The sequence below is a fragment of the Oryx dammah genome, unplaced genomic scaffold (assembly GCF_014754425.2).
Source record: "Oryx dammah isolate SB20612 unplaced genomic scaffold, SCBI_Odam_1.1 HiC_scaffold_11, whole genome shotgun sequence".
Classification (NCBI taxonomy): Eukaryota; Metazoa; Chordata; class Mammalia; order Artiodactyla; family Bovidae; genus Oryx; species Oryx dammah.
Genome location: NW_024070195.1, coordinates 19,476,206 through 19,502,156, shown reverse-complemented (window position 1 = coordinate 19,502,156; position 25,951 = coordinate 19,476,206). Strand labels below are relative to the sequence as shown.

The window sequence follows — 25,951 nt, the reverse complement described above, 5'->3', positions numbered from 1 at the left end:
GATCTATTAGGCTTATTTAAAAGAAGCATGAGGGACTTCATGCTGTGGGATGTCATGGTGTGGTCCAGTGGTTAAGAATCTGCCTGCTAATGCCGGGGACCCAGGTTTGATCCCTGGTCTGAGAAGATCCCACATGCCCGTGTGCCATAACTACTGAGCCACCTGCTACAGCATCCTAAAGCCCACACTCGGCAACAAGAGAAGCCAGCACAATGAGAAGCCCACACACCTCAACTAGAGGGTATCCCCACTTCCTGCAACTATAGAGAGCCCATGTGCAGCAAGGAAGATCAGCACAGCCAAATAAATAGATAAAAAGAAAAGTATAAGAGGAACCTGAAAAGATGATGGCCTTGCATTTTGGAGAATTGCCATAGTCTTTATATTTATTACACTTACTAACGTAAGACCAGTGTGCTCCAGGGGGTGAAGTTATAGACCTTAGAATGGAAAAGCGTGAGATAAGGATGCCAACTATGACTTGAGCAAGTAACTTTGCCAATTAAAGTTTCATTATCTTTACATGTAAAATGTAGATAACAATATTTATACCAAATAATTATTCCAGAGATTAAATGAGATAATGTGTCTAAAACTTACCTCAGTATTTGGCACAGAATCATAGTTCAATACTGTTGCTGTGATTAAAGGAAGACTACTGAGTTGTATCTTCAAATATTCTCCTAGTTGAAAAAATAGTGTATCTATGGTAGAGAAAAATCTAAATTATTCCTGATATTGAAGAAAGATTACAGAAAGAAGGAACTATACTTATATATTATCTTATATACAATAATGCATTATATTTCTAATATTCATATTTCATACATTATGAATAGAAAATATTCACAATATGTATGGGCTTCCCAGGTGGCTCAGACAGTAAAGAATCTGCCTGCAATGTAGGAGATCCAGGTTTGATCCCTGGGTTGGGAGGATCCCCTGGGGAAAGGCATGGCAATCCACTCCAGTATTTTTGCTGAGAGAATTCCATGGACAGAGGGGCCTGATGGGTTTGTGGGCTTGCAAAGAGTCAGACACCACTGAGCAACTTGCACTTTCACTTTCATAATATGTACATAAGATATATACATGATATTTCAACTTGTATTTTTTCACATTATAAAGCTAATACACACTTACTGTTAAAAGCATTTAAATGATACAAAAATATAAAAAATAGAGAATGAAATTCCTCCATAATTTTACATCTTCCCTGCAAGATCTAGTGCTTATGCTTTTAAGTTTTTTTATGTGTATATAGACACACACAATTTGAAGGAAAAAGTGGATCACATTACCCATATTGTTTCATGTTCATTCACTAATATATCTTGGCACTTGGTCATTCCATATAGGGCAACCTCATATTTTAAAATGAGAGTTGGCTTCCCATTGTTTGGACATGCCATAGCCTGTATAACCAAGCCCTGTCTGATGAACATTTATTAGGTGTAAAGTGAAGTTATTATAAACAGAGTTCCCATAAGTAAATTCTACATTTTATTTTTAAATTTTTAAAAGTCTTTTCGCTGCACCATACAGGATGTGGGATCCCAGTTCTCCGATCAAGAATCAAACCTGTGACCTTGCATTTTCAGCATGGTGTCTTTACCATTGGACTGCCAGCGAAGTCCCAGAAAATGCTACATTTTAGAGAACAATTCCTGCTTTCTTTATTCCATTAGGAGAAATGATAAAAGCATGAAAAAGGAGAAAAACATAAAGAAAAGTCTGGCTTTTTTCTCTTAACTAAATTGAGAGATAGACTTACTTAACCTGGAGATGTGGGCTGAGAGAGCTTGACTCATGCAACTTGCCTCCAAGGGCAACTTCAAGGTCAGGCAAGCTTAGACTACCAGCCAATCAGAATCTGATTTCTAAAAGAAAACTGAAATGAAAAAGCTGTGTTCAAACAAAATTGAGATTGTAAAAGGTTGTACAGTGATTGATGTCTCCTTAAAAATTGGGCCTGGTTTGGATCCTGATTTGACCCAGAATATATATGAGACAACTGGGGGAATTTGACTACTGACTGGATACTTGATATTAAGGAATTTTAAACAAATGCATTAGATTTGGTCATGATGTTATAATTATGTTGAAAAGAATCATGTTTCAGAGATACATACTGAGATTCTCGAAGATAAAATCATGATGTCTGGAGTTAGCTTCAGAATCAGAAAAGAATTGTCTATACAAGAATATACAATGGGGCAAAGATAGTCTCTTTGATAAGTGGTGCTGGCAAAACTGGACAGCTATGTGCAAAAGAATGAAATTAAAACACTTCATAACAACACACACAAAAATAAACTCAAAATGGATTAAGGACCTAAACGTAGACCAGAAACTATAAAACTTAGAGGAAAACATAGGCAGCAAACTTGATGACATAAATCAAAGCAAGATCTTCTATGACCCACCTCCTAGAGTAATAGGAATAAAAACAAAAATAAACAAGTGGGACCTAATTAAACTTAAATGCTTTTGCACAGCAAAGGAAACTACAAACAAGGTGAAAAGACAATCTTCAGGATGGGAGAAAATAATAGCAAAGAAAACAACTGACAAAGAATTAATTTCCAAAATATACAAGCAGCTCCTACAACTCAAAACAAGAAAAACAAACAGCCCAATCAAAAAAATGGGAAAAAGACCTAAACAGACATTTCGCCAAAGAAGACATACAGATGGCTGACAAGCACATGAAAAGATGCTCAAAACCACTCATTATTAGAGAAATGCAAATCAAAACTACAATGAGATACCACCTCATACTAGTCAGAATGGCCACCATCAAAAAGTCTACCAACAATAAATCCTGAAAAGGGTGTGGAGAAAAGGGAACCTTTTTACACTGTTGGTGGGATTGCAAATTGGTACCGCTGCTACAGAAGACAGTATGGAGATTCCTTAAAAAGCTAGGAATAAAACCACCATATGACCCAGTAATGCCACTCCTAGGCATATACACTGAGGAAACCAAAATGGAAAAAAAACACATGTACCACAATGTTCATTGCAGCACTCAATCTAGAACATGGAAGCAACCTAGATGTCCATCAACAGATGAATGGATAAAGAAGTTGTGGTACATATATACAATGGAATACTATTCAGCCATAAAAAGGAACACATCTGAGTCAGTTCTAATGAGGTGGACAAACCTAGAGCCTATTATACAGAGTGAAGTAAGTCAGAAAGAGAAAGATAAATATCATATACTAATGCATATATATGGAATCTAGAAATACGGTACCAATACATTTATTTTCAGGGCAGGAATGGAGAAACAGAAATAGAGAACAAACCTATGGACATGGGGGAGGGAAGGAGGGAGAAGGGAAGATGTATGGAGAGAGTAACATGGAAATTTACAATACCATATATAAAATAGATAGCCAACAGGAATTTGCTGTATGACTCAGGGAACTCAAACAGGGACTTTGTGACAGGATGAAGGTTGGGATGGGGAGGAGGATGGGAAGGAGATTCAAAAGGGAGTGGACAGGGTGTACTTAAGGCTGATTCTTGCTGATGTATCACAGAAAACCACAAAATTCTGTAAAGCAATTATTCTTCAATTAAACATTTTTTTAAATATAATTGCCTATAAATGTGTATGTGTGAGGTTGTGTGAGTAAATTATGTAAATTGGGTCAAGGGAGTTGATGGTATCATTCTTTCTGCTTTTGTATATTGTGAAATTTTCTGTAAGAAGTTGAAAAAACAACTAGGCCTTGATGACTAATTATGTCTGTGGGGGCAGAAAAAAGTAGTGAAAGGATGTGAGGGTGAGGAAAGGACACTTTATCAGAGTTGACTTGTACTAATAATGGAATTTTATTCCCCTGGCCTTAGTCCAGGGGTATGGAACTTTTTATTCTTAAGGTCACTGACTCATGGGAGGAAATTAAAGCAAACCAGAACACAAGCTTTTAATTTTAAAAGATTTATTTTAAATAAAGAGAAAGCATTGCCTTTAAAAATTCAAGACAGAGGTCACAAAATTTGAATAACTAAGAATCTGCAGTAATAACAATGAATGAGAAATAAACATGCCCAAATTAATGTTGCAGTCAGTCAATTCAGTCACTCAGTTGTGTCCAACTCTTTGAGACCCCATGGACTGCAGCATGCCAGGCCTCCCTGTCCATCACCAACTCCTGGAGTTTACTCAAACTCATGTCCATTGAGTTGGTAAGGCCATCCAACCATCTCATCGTTTTCTCCTCCCGCCTTCAATCCTTCCCAACATAAGGGTCTTTTCAAATGAGTCAGCTCTTCACATCAGGTGGCCAAAGCATTGGAGTTTCAGCTTTAGCATCAGTCCTTCCAATGAATATTCAGGACTGGTTTTCTTTAGGATAGACTGGTTGGATCCCCTTGCTGTCCAAGGGACTCTCAAGATTCTTCTCCAACACCACAGTTCAACAGCATCCATTCTTCGGTGCTCAGCTTTCTTTATAGTCCAACTTTCATATCCATACATGACTACTGGAAAAACCATAGCTTTGACTAGATGGACCTTTGTTGGCAATGTCTCTACTTTTTAATATGCTGTCTAGGTTGGTCATAGCTTTTCTTCTAAGGAGCAAGTGTCTTTGCTTCCAAGGAGCAATCATGGCTGCAGTCACCATCTGCAGTGATTTTGGAGCCCAAAATAACAAAGTTTCTCACTGTTTCCCCATCTATTTGCCATGAAGTGATGGGACCAGATGCCATGCATGATCTTAGTTTTCTGAATGTTGAGTTTTAAGCCAATCACTCTCTTCTTTCACTTTCTTTCTTTCTTTCTTTCTTTTTTTTTGATTTTTTTAAAATTTATTTATTTATTATTTTACTTTACAATTCTGTATTGGTTTTGCCATACATTGACATGAATCCACCACGGGTGTACATGCATCCCCAAACCTGAACCCCCCTCCCACCCGCCCTCCCCACAACATCTCTCTGGGTCATCCCCGCATACCAGCCCCAAGCGTGCCATATTCTTCTTTCACTTTCATCAAGAGGCTCTTTAGTTCTTCTTCACTTTCTGCCATAAGGGTGGTGTCACCTGCTATCTGACATTATTGATATTTCTCCTGGCAATCTTGATTCCAGCTTGTGCTTCATCCAGCCCAGCATTTCTCATGATGTACTCTTCATATAAGTTAAATAAGCAGGGTGATAATATACAGACTTGATGTACTCCTTTCCTCGATTTGGAACCAGTCTGTTGTTCCATGTCTAGTTCTTTTTTTAAAATATAAATTTATTTATTTTAATTGGAGGTTAATTACTTTACAATATTGTATTGGTTTTGCCATACATCAACATGAATCTGCCACAAGTATACACGTGTTCCCCATCCTGAACCCCCCTCCCTCCTCCCTCCCCGTACCCTCTGGGTCGTCTCAGTGCACCAGCCCCAAGAACCCTGTCCTCATGCATTGAACCTGGACTGGCAATTCATTTCTTACCTGATAGTATACATGTTGCAATGCCATTCTCCCAAATCATCCCACCCTCGCCCTCTCCCACAGAGTCCAAAAGACTGTTCTATACATCTGTGTCTCTTTTGCTGTCTCGCATACAGGGTTATCATTACCATCTTTCTAAATTCCATATATATGCATTATATACTATATTGGTGTTTTTCTTTCTAGCTTACTTCACTCTGTATAATCGGCTCCAGTTTCATCCACCTCATTAGAACTGATTCAAATATATTCTTTTTAACGGCTGAGTAATACTCCATTGTGTATATGTACTACAGCTTTCTTATCCATTCATCTGCTCATGGACATCTAGGTTGCTTCCATGTCCTGGCTATTATAAACAGGGCTGTGATGAACATTGGGGTACACATGTCTCTTTCAATTCTGGTTTCCTCGGTGTGTATGCCCAGCAGTGGGATTGCTGGGTCATAAGGCAGTTCTATTTCCAGTTTTTTAAGGACTCTCCACACTGTTCTCCATAGTGGCTGTACTAGTTTGCATTCCCACCAACAATGTAAGAGGGTTCCCTTTTCTCCACACCCTCTCCAGGATTTATTGCTTGTAGACTTTTGGATCGCAGCCATTCTGACTGGCGTGAAATGGTACCTCATTGTGGTTTTGATTTGCATTTCTCTGATAATGAGTGATGTTGTGTATCTTTTCATGTGTTTGTTAGCCATCTGTATGTCTTCTTTGGAGAAATGTCTATTTAGTTCTTTGGCCCAACTTTTGATTGGGTTATTTATTTTTCTGGAATTGAGCTGCAGGAGTTGCTTGTATGTTTTTGAGATTAGTTGTTTGTCAGTTGCTTCATTTGCTATTATTTTCTCCCATTCCGAAGTCTGTCTTTTCACCTTGCTTATAGTTTCCTTTGTTGTGCAAAAGCTTTTAAGTTTAGTTCCATGTCTAGTTCTGACTGTTGCTTCCTGACCTGCATGCAGATATCTCAAGAGGCAGGTCAGGTGGAGGCGTGGGTTAGTGGGAGTGTCAAACAACATGGAACAATGATTTGCTTGGTCAGTAGATCAGGATCCAAATCTCATCTCTGACAGTTACTAGCTGTAATGTCACATTTAACCTCTCTGAGTATCAGTTACAGGCAGAACATCTTGCCAAACTTATAGCTTTGCTGTAAAAAATAGAAACATTGACTATGAATGACATAATTCTTGGCACATAGATTAAAAGTAATAGTTATGACTGATCCGAGTTGTTGCATGGCAGATATCAACACAACCTTGTAACTCAATTATCCTCCAATTAAAAAAAAAAAAGAAACAAAAAAAAAGTTGCAGCATGATAGTGTGGATATAATTTTAACACTTTTCATATTCATTTTTCAAAGAAATGATAATAAGTCAATATCTTTGAGTTTAAAAAGTCATCTTTATTTATTTATTTATTTTTACTGACTAGCATTCATTCCCCCCTTCCTAACAGGACAGCCAATTTCAAGCACTTCTCCCCTATCATGTGTAGCCTTGATGGGAGAGTAATTCCAGTGGGCTCTCTCTCACTTTCATGACCTTGGCAGAGCAAACTCTCTTTTGAGATTCTAACAACTGGTTTATCCCAGACATCCTGGAAGAGCATTCCTGCCAGGAAACAGATCCTTTAGTTTTTTTTGGCTCCCAGAGCTACCTAGGGTCCTGCCAGTTTCCAAGGCAAGTTCTCTTAGCTTCTTATTGATTTGCAGAGCTATCCATTTCTTCACAATAGCTCATTTGGTGGAGGTAGCCAGTGTTGGGTTTTCCCATTAGCAAGCAAAAAATTTCATTCTTTTATTCCAAATGATGGTTGCTTAAATATTCTTGGAGAAAGAAGCTATTGTAGGAAACAGAGAAAGATGGGGCTTGAGGGAGCAAACTTCAGCAGAAAGTTACAAGAGGAAGGAGGGGGAGACAGAGGAAGAAAGCCTAATTTTTTTACATCCCTTCCCTGTCCCAGCAACAGCCAGATCCACCTCTTAACTGAACCAGCTTCTTACTGTGGCCTGTACTTCATATCCTACCCCTCCAAACCGCCCAGGGCCTATCTGCAACTTCACAGGCACATCCGTTGCATGTGTTTCCCCACCCACCAACCAAAGGCTTCATAGCTCTCAATCAGCCAGTCATTCCATCCCTGCCCTACCCCTGCCAAGCTCTCAGACCTGCCTCACCCTTGTTTGTCTCTATTAGACAATTATTTTATGTTGAAATGTTCAGGTGAAGATGATCTGAAGTAGGAAATTAAGACTTGTATCTTTTCGCAGAAGGGCTCCTTTAAAAATAGAGGCTAGGCCTGTCAAGTAGTTGCTTTTAAAACAAACATACTATGGCAAACCTAGACAGTATATTAAAAAGCAGAGACATTTTTTTGGCTGAGTAATAGTCATAGAAAGGAATGTATTTGAGTCAGAAAGAGAAAGATAAGTACTGTATTCTAATGCATATATATGAAATCTAGAAAAATGGTACTGAAGAATTTATTTACAGGGCAACAATGGAGAAACAGATATAGGGAAGAGACTTATGGACATGGGGAGAGGGAAGGAGAGGGTGAGATGTATGTAGAGAGTAACATGGAAACTCATATTACCATATGTAAAATAGATAGCTAACAGAATTTGCTGTATGGCTCAGGAAACTCAAACAGTATTAACCTAGAGGGGTGGTATGGGGAGGGAGACGGGAAGGAGTTTCAAAAGGGAGGGGATATATGTATACCTATGGCTGATTCATGTTGAGGTTTGACAGAAAACAGCAAAATTCTATAAAGCAATTATCCTTCAATAAAAAATTAATTAATTAAAAAAAAAGCAGAGACATTACTGACAAAGTTCTGTCTAGTCAAAGCTATGGTTTTTCCAGTAGTCATGTATGGATATGAGAGTTGGGACTATAAACAAAGCTGAGAGCTGATGCTTTTGAGTTGTGGTGTTAGAGAAGATTCTTGAGAGTCCCCTGGACTGCAGGGAGATCCAACCAGTCAATCTCAAAGGAAATCAGTCCTGAATATTCATTGGAAGGACTGATGCTGAAGCTGAAGCTCCAATACTTGGGCCACCTGATGCGAAGAACTGACTCACTGGAAAAGACCCTGATGTTGGGAAAGACTGAAGGCAGGAGGAGAAGGGGATGACAGAGGATGAGATGGTTGGATGGCATCACTGACTCAATGGACATGAATTTGAGTAAGCTCTGGGAGTTGGTGATGGACAGGGAAGCCTTGTGTGCTGCAGTCCATGGAGTTGCAAAGAGTCAGACACGACAGAGTGACTGAACTGACATGAACTCAAACATCCAAGAAAATTAAACCTATTAAAACCTATTAACCTATTAAAATCATGACCTCAGAGACTACTGAGTTACCTAATAATGCATCTATTTCTCCTCAGATTTCTGAAACTCATTTTTGGTAGTTTCTTTTGGCACTTAAAGCCTGATTTTTCTCATCCAATGTATATATTCTGAATGACTAGGATGCTACAAACTGGGTCTGAGACCGGTTATGGTTCTAAAACTGTTAGCTTCAGAAAGGACACAGATACATTAAGCAATTATAAGAAGCAATGGGGGAAGGGATAGTTAGGGAGTTTGTGATCAACATGTACATACTGCTATATTTAAAATGGATAGGGCTTCCCTGGTGACTCAGTGGTAAAGAACCTGCCTGCATTGCAGTAGACATGGGTTTGATCCCTGGTCCGGAAAAATCCCACGTGCCGCGGAGCAACTAAACCCGTGTGCCTCAACTATTGAGCCTGTGCTCTAGAGTCCATGCTCCACAACAAGAAAAGCCATCGCAATGAGGAGCCCGTGCACCACAAGTAGAGAGTAGGCCCCACTGCCTCCAACTATAGAAAAGCCCAAGGAGCAAAAGACCCAGCATCGTAAAAATTAAATAAACAAATAAAATTATTTCAAAAATAAACAAAGTGGATAACCAACAAGGATCTACTGTACAGCACAAGGAATGCTGTTCAATATTATGGAACAACCTAAATAGGAAAAGAATTTGAAAAGGAATAGATACATGTATATGCATAACTGATTCACTTTGCTGTACACCTGAAACTATCACAACATTGTAAATCTGCTATATTCCAACATAAAATAAAAAGTTAAAAATAAAATAAAAGAGCTATATCTTAAAAAAAGAAGCAGGAGATTCAGATAATTCATTTTTTCTTCCTTTTTTATTTAATTAAAACATTCTTTTTTCTTTCTATCAGATAATTCATTCTTAAACAAGCAAGTGTTTTTAGGACTATATACAGCTTGCAGAAAGTTCTTTGCAACATCCAAAACATGTGAGCAAATTGACATCTTTTAAAAGTGGTCATAGCTCTAGCACCTGCATTGTGGTTTCCAGACACTTATTTCCAACAAAAGAAGCCAAAGCTTTTAGGAGAAATAGCTGGTTTGAAATCTGGAGCAGGAAATCTACCATATAAATGTGGAATATCTTCTCATACAAGAGGTAAGGAGCTGTTAAATACCATTGGGATCATCTCAAAATGACTCACAGAAGTCAATCTGAAGAGAGCCCCACTGGCCAAAATGAACTGATTTGAGCATTAACGCTGTGGATTTAAATTCATCAAATATGTTAACTCAATGAATTCAAATGGTACTAAAAGGAAATTGGAGGATTGGGGAAAAAATCAAGCATTTATCCTCCCTTTCCTTTATAAACTGTACAGTTAGGTAACTAGTCAATAAAGGGAAACATCTTACAAAAGGATTATAGTTAACTTATTTTAAAAAAGGAATGACAGGTTTCCATCTTGCACATCCTAATAAAATAATGAATCACAGTGGTGGTGGTTTTGTCGCTAAGTTGTATCCGACTCTTGTGACCCCATGGACTGTAACCTTCCAGGCTCCTCTGTCCATGCGATTTCCCAGGCAAGAATACTGGAGTAGTTTGCCTTTTCCTTCTCCAAACTGAACATCAAAGGTTCATCAAAGAGACATTACAAAAAAACAGAGTCTAACTTCTCCGGAGGGAAAAGCTTTCATCAGTTAATATAGGGCAACATTTCTCAAAGTGTGTTGTGTTAAATTCTGTCTCTATTAGCTGTGATGCCAAAAATTATTTTCATCTTAAATAAGTTTGGGGAATGTGGAACACAGTATCCTTCCTTTCTTGATGATTCATAGTGCACATTAGTATATTAAATTCCTTCAATAAACAATGAAAAAAAGCAAGTCTGACATCATGAGCATCCTGATAGAAGAAACAAAGCTTTACCTTATGCAACACTCAAGAGAAACATTGAACTTGAATCTAATCAAGCCTCTGCTGCTGCTGCTGCTGCTGCTAAGTCGCTTCAGTCGTGTCCGACTCTGTGTAACCCCACAGACGGCAGCTCACCAGGCTCCCCCGTCCCTGGGATTCTCCAGGCAAGAATACTGGAGTGGGTTGCCATTTCCTTCTCCAGTGCATGAAAGTGAAAAGTCAAAGTGAAGTCGCTCAGTCGTGTCCAACTCTTAGTGCCCTCATGGACTGCAGCCTAGCAGGCTCCTCCGCCCATGGGATTTTCCAGGCAAGAGTATAGGAGTGGGGTGCCATTGCCTTCTTCAATCAAGCCTCTAGAGTCAACTAAAGGAAATACATAAGAAGGCAGAGGGACATGTTAAATTATTCCATGGGGATGCAATCTGCCAGATTCAGATGGGTAAAACTCTGAGGATCAAAAATCATAGTTTCTTCTAAAAACAAAATTTGAGGGCATAGGAAATTGAAGGGAGTCTACTAACGAAAAGAGACTTAAAAGATATATCAGCCAATCATAATATGGGAAGCTTGTTTAGATCCTGAAATTTTTTAAAGCTTAAAAAAAAACTCCATTTATGACAGTTATGAAACAATTGGAAATTTGAACACTGACTATTTAATACTATTGAGGAATATTTCAGAGGTAATATCAGCATACAGTTTTGTTTAAAAAGGGTCATTGCTTTTAGTGATTTATATATAAATACATGGATATAAGGGATTTATTTTTTAAAAAAATCCTGGATAGAGAGAAATGAACAGGAGTTTGGCTGGGACCATGGGTTGGCTGTGGGTTGATGGTTGTTGTGCTAGGTAATGGGTACATGAGAGGTCATATTATTTTGTCTACTATTGTGTGTATTTGAGATTCTCAGTGGTAGGACATTTTTAAAATGAATGGTTATAATTTTTAAGTGCCTCTTTAGTGTCATATCTCACAAAGGAAGACAGTAGATCAAGGCAAGTCTGTTTTTCACAATGTTTAGAAAGATAAGTACCAAATGGTTATTGGTGGTTGCCTCTAGGGATAGAATGACAAGGATGGAGCAGAGGAGATTTGATTTCTTCTTAAATACTCTTATAGTCTTTTCTTTTAACAATAAATATGTATGTGCTTTTATATTATATAAAGTTTAACAAAAAAATTTCTTTTTGTGTCTATTAACTTAGCTCAGATGATCACAAATACCCAGTTCCTTAAAGTAGCAAAAACATTTTTTTAACAGTCACTGAAATGAAAGAGTATCATATGTTTCGACATGTAAAATTCTGAGGCATTTTTTGGAGCCTTGTGGTGATATAGTTCTGAGTCATATATAAAATCAAATAGATCATATTAATGAGGCACAAATTGACTTTGGAAAATGAGTGTAGGGCCAAGGGAAACCAAACTGAGGATTAGAGCCAGAGACTCTCCACCCACTCGGAGGCTCTATAATTTACTTGTCCAAATGGCCAGATCTAACAGGGATTGGGGACACCATATAACAAATTAAGGGGGGGGGGGATGTGCTTATGGTGCTTATGTTACTTACTCTTTCTTGCATGCCTGTAGCATTCAACTTTTGTTCATAGAAGCCAGGGTAGAAAGCACACAATATAATTTGTGACAAATTTATATAAGAGCCTCCCTTTGATTTTGTGATCTGTGTCTTCAAATATGTTATCTCAGTCAGGAGGTCATTTATTCATTCAATTTACCCGTGGTGGGAGGCAGTATAGTATGATGGTAAATGCTTTTGTTTCTGTTTGCCCCAAACCCCATAGCAAGCATTTAAAGGGCAGCTACTGTGTGTGCAGTGAGGTGTGACAGAGGTAATTATGGCCATAACAACCATTCTTTCAATAAATATTTGTGGTGCTTCCTAGGAGCCATGTGTTATTATAAGTCCCGTGAAGAGAGGTGAACAAAGCAAAATTCCTTCTCTTAAGGAGTTTGTGATCTAGTGGGATAGAGAGATAATAATATACAAATATATAACATCAAATGCTGATACAAGTTTTGAAGAAAAACAAAGCAGGGTATGTAGTAGCTATGGGACTGCTACTGATGATCATATATTAAAACGCTGCTCTGTGGCAAATGCAATAGCAGAAGCTTTGTATCCATAAGCTCAGTAACTCCACAACCTATGTGAAGCAGGCATGGTAGAGTATTTCACTGCTACAGATGTGGAAAAGTGAATGTCACTCAGTCTTGTCCAACTCTTTGCAATCCCGTGGACTGTACAGAATTCTCCAGGCCAGAATACTGGAGTAGGTAGCCTTTCCCTTCTCCCGGGGATCTTCGCAACTCAGGGATTGAACCCAGGTCTCCCTCATTGCAGGCAGATTCTTTACCAGCTGAGCCACAAAGGAAGCCCAGGAATACTGCAGTGGGTAGCCTTTCCCTTCTCCAGTGGATCTTCCTGACCCAGGAATCGAACTGGGGTCTCCTATATTGCAGGTGGCTTCTTTACCAACTGAGCTATCAGAGAAGCCCACAGATGTGGAAACTGAGGCTTAAAGCGGTGAAGGTCTGGGACATAGGTACATCTATGGCTGATTCATGTTGCTGTTTGGCAGCAACCAACACAATACTGTAAAGCAATTATCCTTCAATTAAAAATTAATAAATTTAAAAAATTAAAAAAAAGAAGTGAAGGTCCTTCAGTGAATAAAGTGGAAACAGATGCTATCCCTGGGTCTCACTTTCTTCATCTACAAAACAAAGATAATCACACCTACTGTATAGAGTAGTTCTTATGATTACATGGTAAAATAATTGTAAATCAAGAAAATTATGACCAACCTAGATAGCATATTTAAAAGCAGAGACATTACTTTGCTAACAAAGGTCCATATAGTCAAGGCTATGATTTTTCCAGTGGTCATATGTGGATGTGAGAGTTGGACTGTGAAGAAGGCTGAGCGCCGAAGAATTGATACTTTTGAACTGTGGTGTTGGAGAAGACTCTTGAGAGTCCCTTGGACTGCAAGGAGATCCAACCAGTCTATTCTGAAGGAGATCAGCCCTGAGATTTCTTTGGAGGGAGTGACGCTGAAGCTGAAACTCCAGTACTTTGGCCACCTCATGCGAAGAGTTGACTCATTGGAAAAGACTCTGATGCTGGGAGGGATTGGGGGCAGGAGGAGAAGGGGATGACAGAGGATGAGATGGCTGGATGGCATCACGGACTCGATGGACGTGAGTCTGAGTGAACTCCGGGAGTTGGTGATGGACAGGGAGGCCTGGCGTGCTGTGATTCATGGGGTCGCAAAGAGTCAGACATGACTGAGTGACTGAACTGAACTGAAGAACACATTGGTTTATCAAAAGTGCTCGATACATGTTATAGTCTCAAATATAATTGAGGATCAGGTCATGAGAGGATTAATAAATACTGGGAATTTGCAGGTGGCACCTGATTATACAAGTCATGGGCGTATCAGGAGACCTCTGAGTGTTTGGGGGGAAATTGGAAGGACACTAAAGGCCAACATCATCCACTTCACATTTGCCTCAGACAGGTCCTGGATGCATATATAACATGTGAAGAAAGAGTAGCACCTAGATAGTTAACAAAACTGTTTTCTAAAAGTCAACAGCAGGGGATAGTACAGGTTGCAGGGGATAGTACAGGTTGTTTTCTTTTAATTAATAAGGACCATCTCAACTTGCTGATAATCAAAATAATCTGGGGATCTTGTTGACAGCATAAACTCAAAGTTCCAGGGTAAATTATTTCCATGGTGGGGAAATTTTGAGGGCCATGAATACAGAGTTCCAAAGAATAGCAAGAAGAGATAAGAAAGCCTTCTTCAGCGATCAATGCAAAGAAATAGAGGAAAACAACAGAATGGGAAAGACTAGAGATCTCTTCAAGAAAATTAGAGATACCAAGGGAACATTTCATGCAAAGATGGGCTTGATAAAGGACAGAAATAGTATGGACCTAACAGAAGCAGAAGATCTTAAGAAGAGATGGCAAGAATACACAGAAGAACTGTACAAAAAGGAACTTCACAACCTGGATAATCACGATGGTGTGATCACTCACCTAGAGCCAGACATCTTGGAATGTGAAGTCAAGTGGACCTTAGAAAGCATCACTACGAACAAAGCTAGTGGAGGTGATGGAATTCCAGTTGAGCTATTTCAAATCCTGAAAGATGATGCTGTGAAAGTGCTGCACTCAATATACCAGCAAATGTGGAAAACTCAGCAGTGGCCACAGAACTGGAAAAGGTCAGTCTTCATTCCAATTCCAAAGAAAGGCAATACCAAAGAATGCTCAAACTACCGCACAATTGCACTCATCTCACATGCTAGTAAAGTAATGCTCAAAATTCTCCAAGCTAGGCTTCAGCAATACATGAACTGTGAACTTCCAGATATTCAAGCTGGTTTTAGAAAAGGCAGAGGAACCAGAGATCAAATTGCCAACATCTGCTGGATCATCGAAAAAGCAAGAGAGTTCCAGAAAAACATCTATTTCTGCTTTATTGACTATGCCAAAGCCTTTATGTGGATCACAATAAACTGTGGAAAATTCTGAAAGAGATGGGAATACCAAACCATCTAACCTGCCTCTTGAGAAACCTATATGCAGGCCAGGAAGCAACAGTTAGAACTGGACATGGAACAACAGACTGGTTCCAAATAGGAAAAGGAGTACATCAATGCTGTATATTGTCACCCTGCTTATTTAACTTCTATGCAGGGTACATCATGAGAAATGCTGGACTGGAAGAAACACAAGCTAGAATCAAGAGTGCCGGGAGAAATATCAGTCACCTCAGATATGCAGATGACACCACCCTTATGGCAGAAACTGAAGAGGAACTAAAAAGCCTCTTGATGAAAGTGAAAGAGGAGAGTGAAAAAGTTGGCTTAAAGCTCAAAATTCAGAAAATGAAGATCATGGCATCCAGTGCATCACTCCATGGGAAATAGATGGAGAAACAGTGGAAACAGTGGCTGACTCTTTTTTGGGGCTCCAAAATCACTGCAGATGGTGACTGCAGCCATGAAATTAAAAGATGCTTACTCCTTGGAAGAAAAGTTATGACCAACCTAGATAGCATATTCAAAAGCAGAGACATTACTTTGCCAACTGATGTCCATCTAGTCAAGGCTATGGTTTTTCCAGTAGTCATGTATGGACATGAGAGTTGGACTGTGAAGAAGGCTGAGCATCGAAGAATTGATGCGTTTTAACTGTGGTGTTGGAGAAGACTCTTGAGAGTCCCTTGGACTGCAAGGAGATCCAACCAGTCCATTCTGAAGGAGATCATCCCTGGGATTTCTTTGGAAGGAATGATGCTAAAGCTGAAACTCCAGTACTTTGGCCACCTCATGGGAAGAGTTGATTCACTGGAAAAGACTTTGATGCTGGGAGGGATTGGGGGCACGAGAAGGGGATGACAGAGGATGAGATGGCTGGATGGCATCACTGACTGGATGGACGTGAATCTGAGTGAACTCCGGGAGATGGTGATGGACAGGGAGGCCTGGCGTGCTGCAATTCATGGGGTTGCAAAGAGTCAGACACAACTGAGAGACTGAACTGAACTGAATTGAATGTAAAGGGAACAAAAGCATTTGTTCATTGCTTTATCCCCCAAACCTAGAACAGTACCCAGTATGTAGGAACCAATCAATATTTGCTGAATGAAATCTCTATATTCTTACCTGCTTCCTATCATTCCTTTCCCAAACACATTGGGCATTTTACCTTGGTGAAATACTCTCTGAGATGCTCTGAATATTCAATTTAAGAGTGTTCTCAGGGGTGGGCCCTACATAGAGGAAAAAGAAGGTGAGATTTAAGGAGCATGATCAGGATCACCTTGCTTCAAACTCTTCCCCTCTGTGTCTGTGAATGGTAGAAATTTCTACCACTGCATCTCTTTTTGGGTTAAGATGTGTCTTCAGGAAATTTCAATTACCGACAAAATACTTTATACCAAGAGAGGAAGGATGTTGGAGAGAGCTCCAGGGGTAAAAGCACGTTATTCATAGCTTATCACATACTGGGCTTCCCTGATGACTGAGATGGTAAACAATCTGCCTGCAATGTGGGAGACTCAGGTTTGATCCTTTGGTTGGGAAGATCCCCCGGAGAAGGGAATGGCAACCCACTCCAGTATTCTTGCCTGGAAAATCCCACTGGACAGAGAAGCCTGGTGGGCTACAGTCCATGGGGTCGCACAGAGTCAGACACGACTGAGCGACTGACACACACAGTGGTAAGAAAAAACCTCAGGGCTTGGGGATGGTAGGCTGGAGGAGCACACTGAAACTGGTGGGGATGGGGGTTGGGGAGCATTGTTGGGGCTGGGGTGGGCAGTGTTGGAAATGGTGGTGAGCATTTGAAGACTACAGAGACGTTCCCACTTAAACTTTTCCTAAGTAACACTTTGTCTATGGGGTGGGGCAGTTGGGGGAGGGGGTCAGGGGACATTAATGGCTCCAAGAGCTTGGTACACAGTTGACTCTGACCTGTTGAAATGTATTACTGAGAGTTAGCAGTTCAATTCCACAGACATTTTTGGAAACCTTCTAAGTGCCAACGTTTGGGATGCTGCCCCAAACTCGCCAGACCCACAGCTGTTTCCCCAACACTGGGAGACTTTTGAAAAGGTGTCCCTTTCCTTCTGACCAGGAAACTCTCTGAACAATATGCTGGAGAAGTCATTTGACTTACCTTGTCTGTTTACTCTTTCTTGGAGATCATCATTCTTTGTTATCTGATTGTTCTTTCATATATTTTATCCTTTACTTTTGATTATTTCAAACAAGAGGGTAAATCTGGGTCCTATTACTTCATCTTCCAGAAGTGGAAATATATGAGACATTCTTGACGCTTTTGCTTCTTACTCATTTTTGGTTTTAATTTGCCTTTCTCTGAAGACTTGTGATGTCGGGCACTGTTTCATGTACTCATTGGCCCTTGATTTATCTTTTCTGATGAAATGTTCATTCAAATCTTTTGCCTGTTTTTTTTTTAATTGGGTTCCTTATCTTTTTATTCTTGAGTTGTAGGAATTCTTGAGTTGTATATCATGGACATGAGTTTTTCATCAGATATGTGTTTTGCAAATATTCTCTCACAGCTACAGAATTTGCTATATCTCATTAAGCGGAAGTTTAAAATTTTTGATAAAGTCTAATTTGTTAATTTCTTGTTCATATGGTTATGCTTTCTGTGCCATTTCTAAAAAATCTTTGTGTACTTCCAAGTCCTAAAGTTATTTTCTGTGCTTTCATAGTTTATTAAGATTAGGACTATGTTTCATCTCAAATTAGTTTTTGTGTATGATGTGAGGTAGGGATAAAGGTTAATTTTTCCCCTTATATGAGCACTCTGGGCTTCCCAGTTGGGGCTAGTGGTAAAAGAACCCAATGCATGAGACGTTAAGAGACATGAGCTCAATCCCTAGGTCAGGAAGATCCCCTGGAGGAGGGCATGGAAAGCCACTCCAGTATTCTTGCCTGAAGAATCCCATGGACAGAGGAGCATGGAGGGCTTCTGTCCATAGGGTCACAAAGAGGTGGACATGACTGAACCGACTGAGCATGCATGAGCACTCAGCTCCTTCAGTACCATTTGTTGAAAAATAACAAATGGCTTCCATTGTGTTCCATCAACCTAATCTTTCAATCCTTTACTAGCACCAGTCTTGATTCTGGAGCTTTATTAAAAGCTTTGAAGTCAAATGGTGTAAGTCCTCCAACTTTATTCTTTTTCAAGATTGCTTTGGCTATTTAGGTTGTTGGTATTTCCATATACATCTTAGTATAAACTTGTCAATTCCTACACAAAACCTTAGTGAGATTATCGTTGGAAATGCATTGAATCTATTGCGTCAACAGATCAGTCAGGAGAACTGATACCTTAAGAACTGAGTCTTCCTACCCTTGCTATTTTAGTGTTCATAATTAAGTTTTGATGGAATATACTAGATGTAATATCATTCTAAGACTTTACCCATTGAATCTATACATTTATATTTATTGGTACAAAGATTTTAATAGTTTTATCTACTTTATTTTTTGCTGTGCTGGGTCTTTGTTGCTGTGCAGGCTTTTCTTTCCTTGTGGCAAGTGGGAGCTACTCTCTAGTTGTGGTGTGCAGTCTCCTCATTGAGGTGGCTTCCCTTGTTGCAGAGCACAAGCTCTAGGGCCTGCAGCCTTCAGTAACTGAAGTGTGTGGACTTGATAGTTGCGGTTCCTGGCCTCTGGAGTGCAGGCTCAATAATTATGGCACACGGGCTTAGTTGCTCCATGGCATGTGGGCTCTTCCTGGACCAGGGATTGAAACCATGTCTCCTGCACTGGCAGCAGATTCTTTAATATTGAGCCATCAGAGGAGCCCGAAAGATTTGTATATTATGCTATCTTTTTAATGTCTGCAGTATCTATAGTATATCCTCTTTCTTACCTGTAATGGTGACTTATGTCTTCTTTCCTTTTTTTTCTTGACCAATAATATTACTAGATATTTTGAAATTTTTATCTTTTCAAAGAATTAATTTCTGAATAGATTGTTTTAAATAGGTTATCTCAATTGTATGTTAATTTTCTATCTTATTAAATTTCTGCTCTTTATTTTCTCTTTTTTTCCTGTTTATTTTGCAGTTCTTTTTCTAACTTTCTGGAATTTGTATTTAGCTCATTATATTTCAGACTTTCTTCTTTTCCACTGTCAACATTTACCTTTAAATTTTGCTTCAATGAATCCTGCAGGTTTGTTGTGTACATTTTCATTAGAACCTACTTCTAAATATTTTCTCATCTATTGTGATTTACTTTTGACCAGCATAGTACCAGGGGGCTTCCCTTATGGCTCAGATGGTAAAGAATCTGCCCACAATGCAGAAAACCTGGGTTTCATCCATGGGTCAGGAAAATCCTCTGGAGAAGGAAATGGCAACCCACTCTAGTATTCTTGACTGGAGAATTCCACGGACGGAGGAGCCTGGCAGGCTACAGGCCATGGGGTGGCAAAGACCCGGACATGACTGAGTGACAAACATTTTCACTTTTCACTTCACTTCAATATAGCACACACATATTTGTTTCTTAATTTCAAAAAGTAAATGTTTTGGCTTTCATTCTGAGCTAGGTTGCATTATAACATAGCAATATTATTTCTCTGTGTAACATTATCCCTTTGAAATTAGCTGAGATTCAACCTTTGTATAATCATCTAGGTAACTGTTACAAATGTGCAGGAAAATAATGTGTATTCTTTAGTTGTTGAGTGGTGTGTTATAAATGATACATGTTATACATATCATATAGAGTCAATATATAAAACATGTATTATATATCATAAATAATATGTAGCATCTTGTATATGTTATACATGATATAGTGGCATTATATATGAATAGACATTGCATACAATATTATATATATCTTAAAATATCACGTTATGTATGCTATAGAGGATATACATCTGTATATATGTGTACATATATATATTATTTTCTATTTTTTGATTGTTTCAAACAAGAGGGTAAACCCGGTTCCTACTATTCCATCCTGACCAGAAGTGGAATTACATGAATCATTCTTGATACTTTCATCTCCTACTCGTTTGGGGTTTTAATTCACATTTCTCTGATAACGAATGATGCTGGGCACTTTTCCATGTGCTCACTGGCCATAGGTAGGTATATACATTCATTAGGTCAGGTTTCTAAATTGCACTATTCAAACCCTCCTCATCCTTATTAACTTTCCCCTCGACATACCCCAACATGTACCTTTGGAGGCTACCAGTTTTCTGACCGTGGCTCTAGCGAGTCTGGAAGCTGCACAGGTACCACCATTAGGATAAAATTCTTTCTGAAGACCAGCCATGCCCAGAGCTAAGTTCCTGCTTCCCCTCGAGGGAAAAGAAGCCCCGCGAGGGAGCTGCCCCGAGAGTCCTGGTGGAGAGAGCGTGGGGGCAGGGAGCGCCCCGTGCGCGCGGGAGGCCCCGGAGACCTTCCGCCTGAGCGGAGGGTGCGGGGCGGGTTCCCAGATGTCCTCCAGCCGTCAGTAGTCAGTGACGCGCCGGGGAGGAGCCTTTCCCGAGATAACGGGAAGGCAGGAACCGTTCCCGAGTACCAGTCCTGACGCCTGGGCCGCGCCCAGGAGGTGCCCCTTGTCCCCACGCGGTTCCCAGCCAGGCACCGCTCTCCGGTGGAGCCTATTTTCTCTTCCCTCAGCTCTGGTGCCTCTCCCTCCCGCCCCTCCGAGTGCAGCCAGACTCCTGCTGTGCCTGCGTCTCCGGGGGCGCCTCCGCTCAGGCCCCCGCCCGCCTCCCGCACACCCTTCATCAGGGGCCGCAGGTGAGAAAGCCTCGCTCGCTGGCTCGCCGGCTGCAGGCGCGTCAGAGCCTTCCGCGCGCCGCCCGCTGCGCCTGCGCACTCGCGACTAATTGCTAAAATACATTTATCTGCTTATGCTCTCCGTTACTGAGGGAGTATTTACACCTCTATTTTGATTTTGAACTTGCTTTTTACTCCTTAGAATTTGTCAGTATTCTTGAGGCTGTTAGGAGTGCATGCAAATTTAAAGTACTAAGATTTCTGAAGGGGCTTCCCTGGAGGCTCAGATGGTTTCTGATGAACTGAACCGTTTATCCTTATATCTCTGGCAATGTTTATTGCTTAAACTATTCTTTTTCTATTGTCAGTGTGGCTCTGTCAGTGTTCTCTTGGTTAGAGTTTGCCTGAAACCTCTTTTAGGCGTAGGTGACAAGGAGAAGGCAATGGCAGCCCACTCCAGCACTCTTGCCTGGGAAATCCCGTGGATGGAGGAGCCTAGTGGGCTGCAGTCCATGGGGTCGCTGAGTCGGACACGGCTGAGCGACTTCACTTTCACTTTTCACTTTCATGCACTGGAGAAGGAAATGGCAACCCACTCCAGTGTTCTTGCCTGGAGAATCCCAGGGACAGGGGAGCCTGGTAGGCTGCCTTCTATGGGGTCGCACAGAGTCGGGCACGACTGAAGCGACTTAGCAGCAGCAGCAGCAGCAGCAGACATATGTGTAAGTATGGGGAGAGACATGTTTCAGTTCATAGAATTGAATTAATAATACTACTATGGACCTTTTTATGGCGTTGCATTGGCTTATCGTGCTTTGGAAGTTGAGTTCTTTTGTACTACGGGCTGTTCGATGCTTTGGAATTTTACCTGAAGGAATCGTGTTCAGTTGGATTAGAAGTGGAGTCCTCTCCAGAGGGTCTTCATTTGCTTCTTCCAGGTTTATGAGAACTTCTAGTCTAGGATCACTGAAAATTAAATTCTTCTCCAGTTCTCCCAGGTAGTGTGAAGTTAGGCTGAAAATACTGATGAAAGTCGAGGTTTTTTTTTTTTTTCCTCTCTCCTTTCTAAATTGATGGTTTAACCCACTGGGATACCAACTTTTGGGGAGAAGATGTGTTAGATCCCTCAGGTTGGGCAGGCTCTGGGCTGTGTCTCTGGAGCCCTTTTGAGGCTATGACTTCAAAGCTGAATCTTCCTTTCCCCTTCCCTTCTTGTCTGGTAAATGTTCTGGAGATAGTGCTCCCTCTATGTTGCTCAGTCCTTGGTTTGAGACGCGCTTACTTCTTCTGTGACAGCTCATTGACCTTTTAAGGTTTTTATCTGTTTTTAGTTGTTTTCAGCAGGAGAGTCCTTTCGGTATTTAACTCACCACCTCACTGGAAAGAGAATCTAAATTTAGTGGGTAGCACATCAAACTCTGTTAGGCTGCTTGTTTATGCATTCTTCCCTCTCAAGTAATTATATTTCTCAGGACACTGCAATTGAAAAAAATTGTTTTCTTTAACTGATTTTCATAAAGAAAAGTTGGGAGGGTGAAAGGCTTTAGTATGTGGTAACTGTTTTAGTAACTTTTTAGCTTGGACCTGTTTTGAAAGAACATTAGAACGTTTTGAAGAGAATACTACAAACCGTTTACATCTGTCCACTAGGAACTGCCTAGGGAAAGTGAATTTTTAAAAAAGCTTTATCTTTTACTTCCCTTTAGAATATATTTCTCTTCTAGAAGCCTTCCAAAAGTAAAATCACACAAACACATGTGGTGAGTTGGTTGGTTGCCCCACCATCCAAAGATATGTCTAGTCAGAATCTGTGAATGTGACTTTATTTGGGAAAAGGGTTTTTGTTAATACAATTAAGTGATGAATTTTAAGGTGAGATTATCCTGGGTTATCTGGGTAGACCTGACTCTAAATCCAATGGCTGATGTCTTTATAAGAACAGAAAAGCACACAGATGAGAAGAGAAACAGAGAGAAGAAGGTAATTTAAAGATGGAGGCAGAGACTGAAGTGACAATCTATGAGCCAGGAACTGCCAAGGATTGCCAGCACCGAAGCTAAGAGGCAGGAACAGATTCTTCTTACAGCTCTCAGAAGGAACCAACCTGTTGATAACTTAATTTAAGACTTCTGGTTTCTAGACCTGTGAAAACTTACCTTTCTGTTATCCTAAGCTACCCAGTTTGTTGTGCTTAGTTATGGCAGCTCTAAGAAGCTCATAACCAAGTTTGGAGACTCTTTCCACTCCATTAATTTTGAAAAGCCTGCAATCGTTTCCCTTCAAGTATAAGTAAGGAATAACAATCAGGAGAGCCTGGAGAAGGAAATAGCAACCCATTTCAGTATTCTTGCTAGGAAATCTCATTGACACAGGAGCCTGGCAGGCTAGAGTCCATGAGGTCACAAGAGTTGGACACGACTTAGCAACTAAATCAACCAGTCAGGTGAAAGAACTGGAATAGAAGATCTCTGGGGGGCCCTCTCAACTTCAAGAGTTTCCTGGTTATGAGGATTAAATGTACTGTTTGCTTAATACTTTATACATATATAAAGCCTTTCCTGACTATTACCATTACTTTTTTCTTTTTTTTACGTAACTAGCATTCAGACGTGGCATTTGTCATCAGCCTCTTCTTCATCCTCAATTGTCCAGTGTATTTATTGTTTGATCCTTCCTCCTACTCCTTCATGCCCCTTCTCTCTTCTTACATAAACAAATGAAATAAGGCTCTCTGCAACTTCCCAGAGTGACTCTGAACTTGACAGAGAAGTAATTTTTATCCAGTGAAGACCAACCACAAAATAGCTCCTGGAATTTGTACAGCAAATTATAACTTAGGACTCAATTTTGCACATTTTGTTTATCGGCGTGGTAGCACTCTTGCCTGGAAAATCCCATGGATGGGGGAGCCTGGTGGGCTGCCATCTATGGCGTCGCACAGAGTCGGACACGGCTGAAGTGACTTAGCAGCAGCAGCAGAACTGTAGCCTGCCAGGCTCCTCTGTCCCTAAGATTCTCCAGGCAAGAATAGTGGAGTGGGTTACCATACTCCCCTGTAGGGGATCTTCCTGACCCAGGGATCAAACCTGCATCTCTTACATCTCCTGCATTGGCAGGTGAGTTCTTCATTGCTAGGGCCACCTGGGAAGCCCCACCCATAAATCTACTTTATGTCTAATTGCCATATTTACAGAAGGATGTGTCCTAATTTGCTCATTCCTCTATTGGTATTTTTAATATTTTGTTTTCAACAGACATTATTTTTGTAAAAATGCTAAAGCACTTCTTTAAAAAAATCATACTTGAAGCAGAATTGCTGAATCAAAGGATACGTACATTTAAAATTTGCTAGATACTGTCAAATTTCCCCTCAAAGCTACCAGTTTATACCCCTGTGACTATTATGTGCATACCCCATTCCCAATGTGCTCATCAACAGTGAATAATATTCATCTTTAAAATTCTGTCAAACTGAAGAGTGAGAAATAACTCAACCTTGGTTTAATTGATGGGAGGAGGGCAGAGGAGAAGGTTAGGGGAGATTTTCCCTTTCTTCTCTTTAAATCTGTTGGGAGACAAATCTGGATCGCCTGGGTACCCATCTCCTTCTGCCCGGCTGAGCTGATCAGAGCCATCTGCAAAGGGGCAGCACGGCTTTTGGCTGATGCTAGCATTCTGGGTATACAGAAGCACTTCAAGACTGTTCCAGGGCCTTCCACATGCAGACTTTGACCTTCAGTATGGACCCAGGCCCTCAGCATGCGTTCTCCCTATTCTGCTTCTTGGACCTAGAAATCCTGTCATTCATTTCCCATTGTTGAGAGAACCCAAGTATTCCATAGGTTAACCTATATTTGCAACAACCGAAATGTGTCATATGGATATATCTTTGGCATGAGGTCAAGTCCTTTCTTTTGTGAATCCAGACTTCTCTCAGAGGCTGGCCCTTCTTGGCTGCATGTTTGCCGTGGTGGGTGCAGACCGTCTCTACCTGGCCCCGGTAGTCCCCCCAGTGAGAGCTGGGGGATTCCATGTGCTTTATTTCTTCTGTGTAAATTTTCTCTAACTGGACTGTGTGGAGCTACTGCTGTGTGTCTGTAGCCTCCTGGCCTGACAAGATCTGTAAGGTTTTCCTTTTACACTAACAGAAACTTAATTTAAGCATCACTTGAGTACTTTTTTTCCCCAGTAATGAAAACAATCATTTATTATGCTCACAGAGCCCATAGGTCAGGCTCTGTGGTCAGGCATTCTCAGCTAGTGCACAGCATCAGGGGCAGCTTGTTTCTGCAACGTGCTCTCTGGAGCCTCAGATGGAAGACTTGAGCAGGGGTGGGATGAGGGGATGGAGCCCTTGGAAAGCTCACTCCCTCACATGCCCGGGGTGGATGGAGCCTGAGTCCTCAGCTGGAGTGGCCAGACACCTGCATGTCGTTCCTTCATGTGGCCCAGGCTTCTTCCTAACGTGGTGACTGGCTTCCAAGGACAGGCTCCAAAGAGTGGGCTAGGTGGAAGCTGTATGATTTTAGATCCAGCTTCAGAAGCCACGAAACACCAATCTGTCATATGCTCCATTGTTTGGAGCAGTCCCAAGCTCCCACCCAGATGCCAGTGGAAGGAACACAAATCTCAGTGAGAGGAATGTCAGTCACCTCGTGAGAACAGCCACGTGGGAAGGTGCTGACATCTTCGAAAATACAAACGTACCACTTTCCCTAATTCCTGGGAATGCATTCTTTCAGTTTCCAAACTGGAAGATACTTGGTCAGATATTTCCCCCCCACACAGAAAAATGTAATATGGGCTTCCCAGTGGTAAAGAACCTATCTGCCAATGCTGGAGACGGAAGAGACGAGACACAGGTTTGATTCCTGGGTTGAGAAGATCCGTTGGAG

General features: G+C 40.7%; 1 protein-coding gene and 1 long non-coding RNA gene across 2 annotated transcripts in view; one reads left to right on the top strand and one right to left on the bottom strand.

The window, feature by feature from the left end:
• Window positions 1-590: 590 nt before the first annotated feature.
• Window positions 591-20,760, bottom strand: LOC120870322. Its single transcript, XR_005722767.1, has 3 exons — window positions 20,508-20,760; window positions 16,426-16,532; window positions 591-704 (listed from the first exon to the last, which is right to left on the bottom strand). It is a non-coding gene; the product is annotated as an uncharacterized LOC120870322 (long non-coding RNA).
• Window positions 20,761-20,852: 92 nt separating this feature from the next.
• LOC120870319 (cytidine monophosphate-N-acetylneuraminic acid hydroxylase) overlaps window positions 20,853-25,951 on the top strand; it is an 83,143-nt gene continuing 78,044 nt past the window's right edge. The window contains exon 1 of the mRNA XM_040249946.1: window positions 20,853-21,077. The gene's annotated coding sequence lies outside the window, so the exon portion shown is untranslated. The remainder of the gene's footprint in view (window positions 21,078-25,951) is intronic.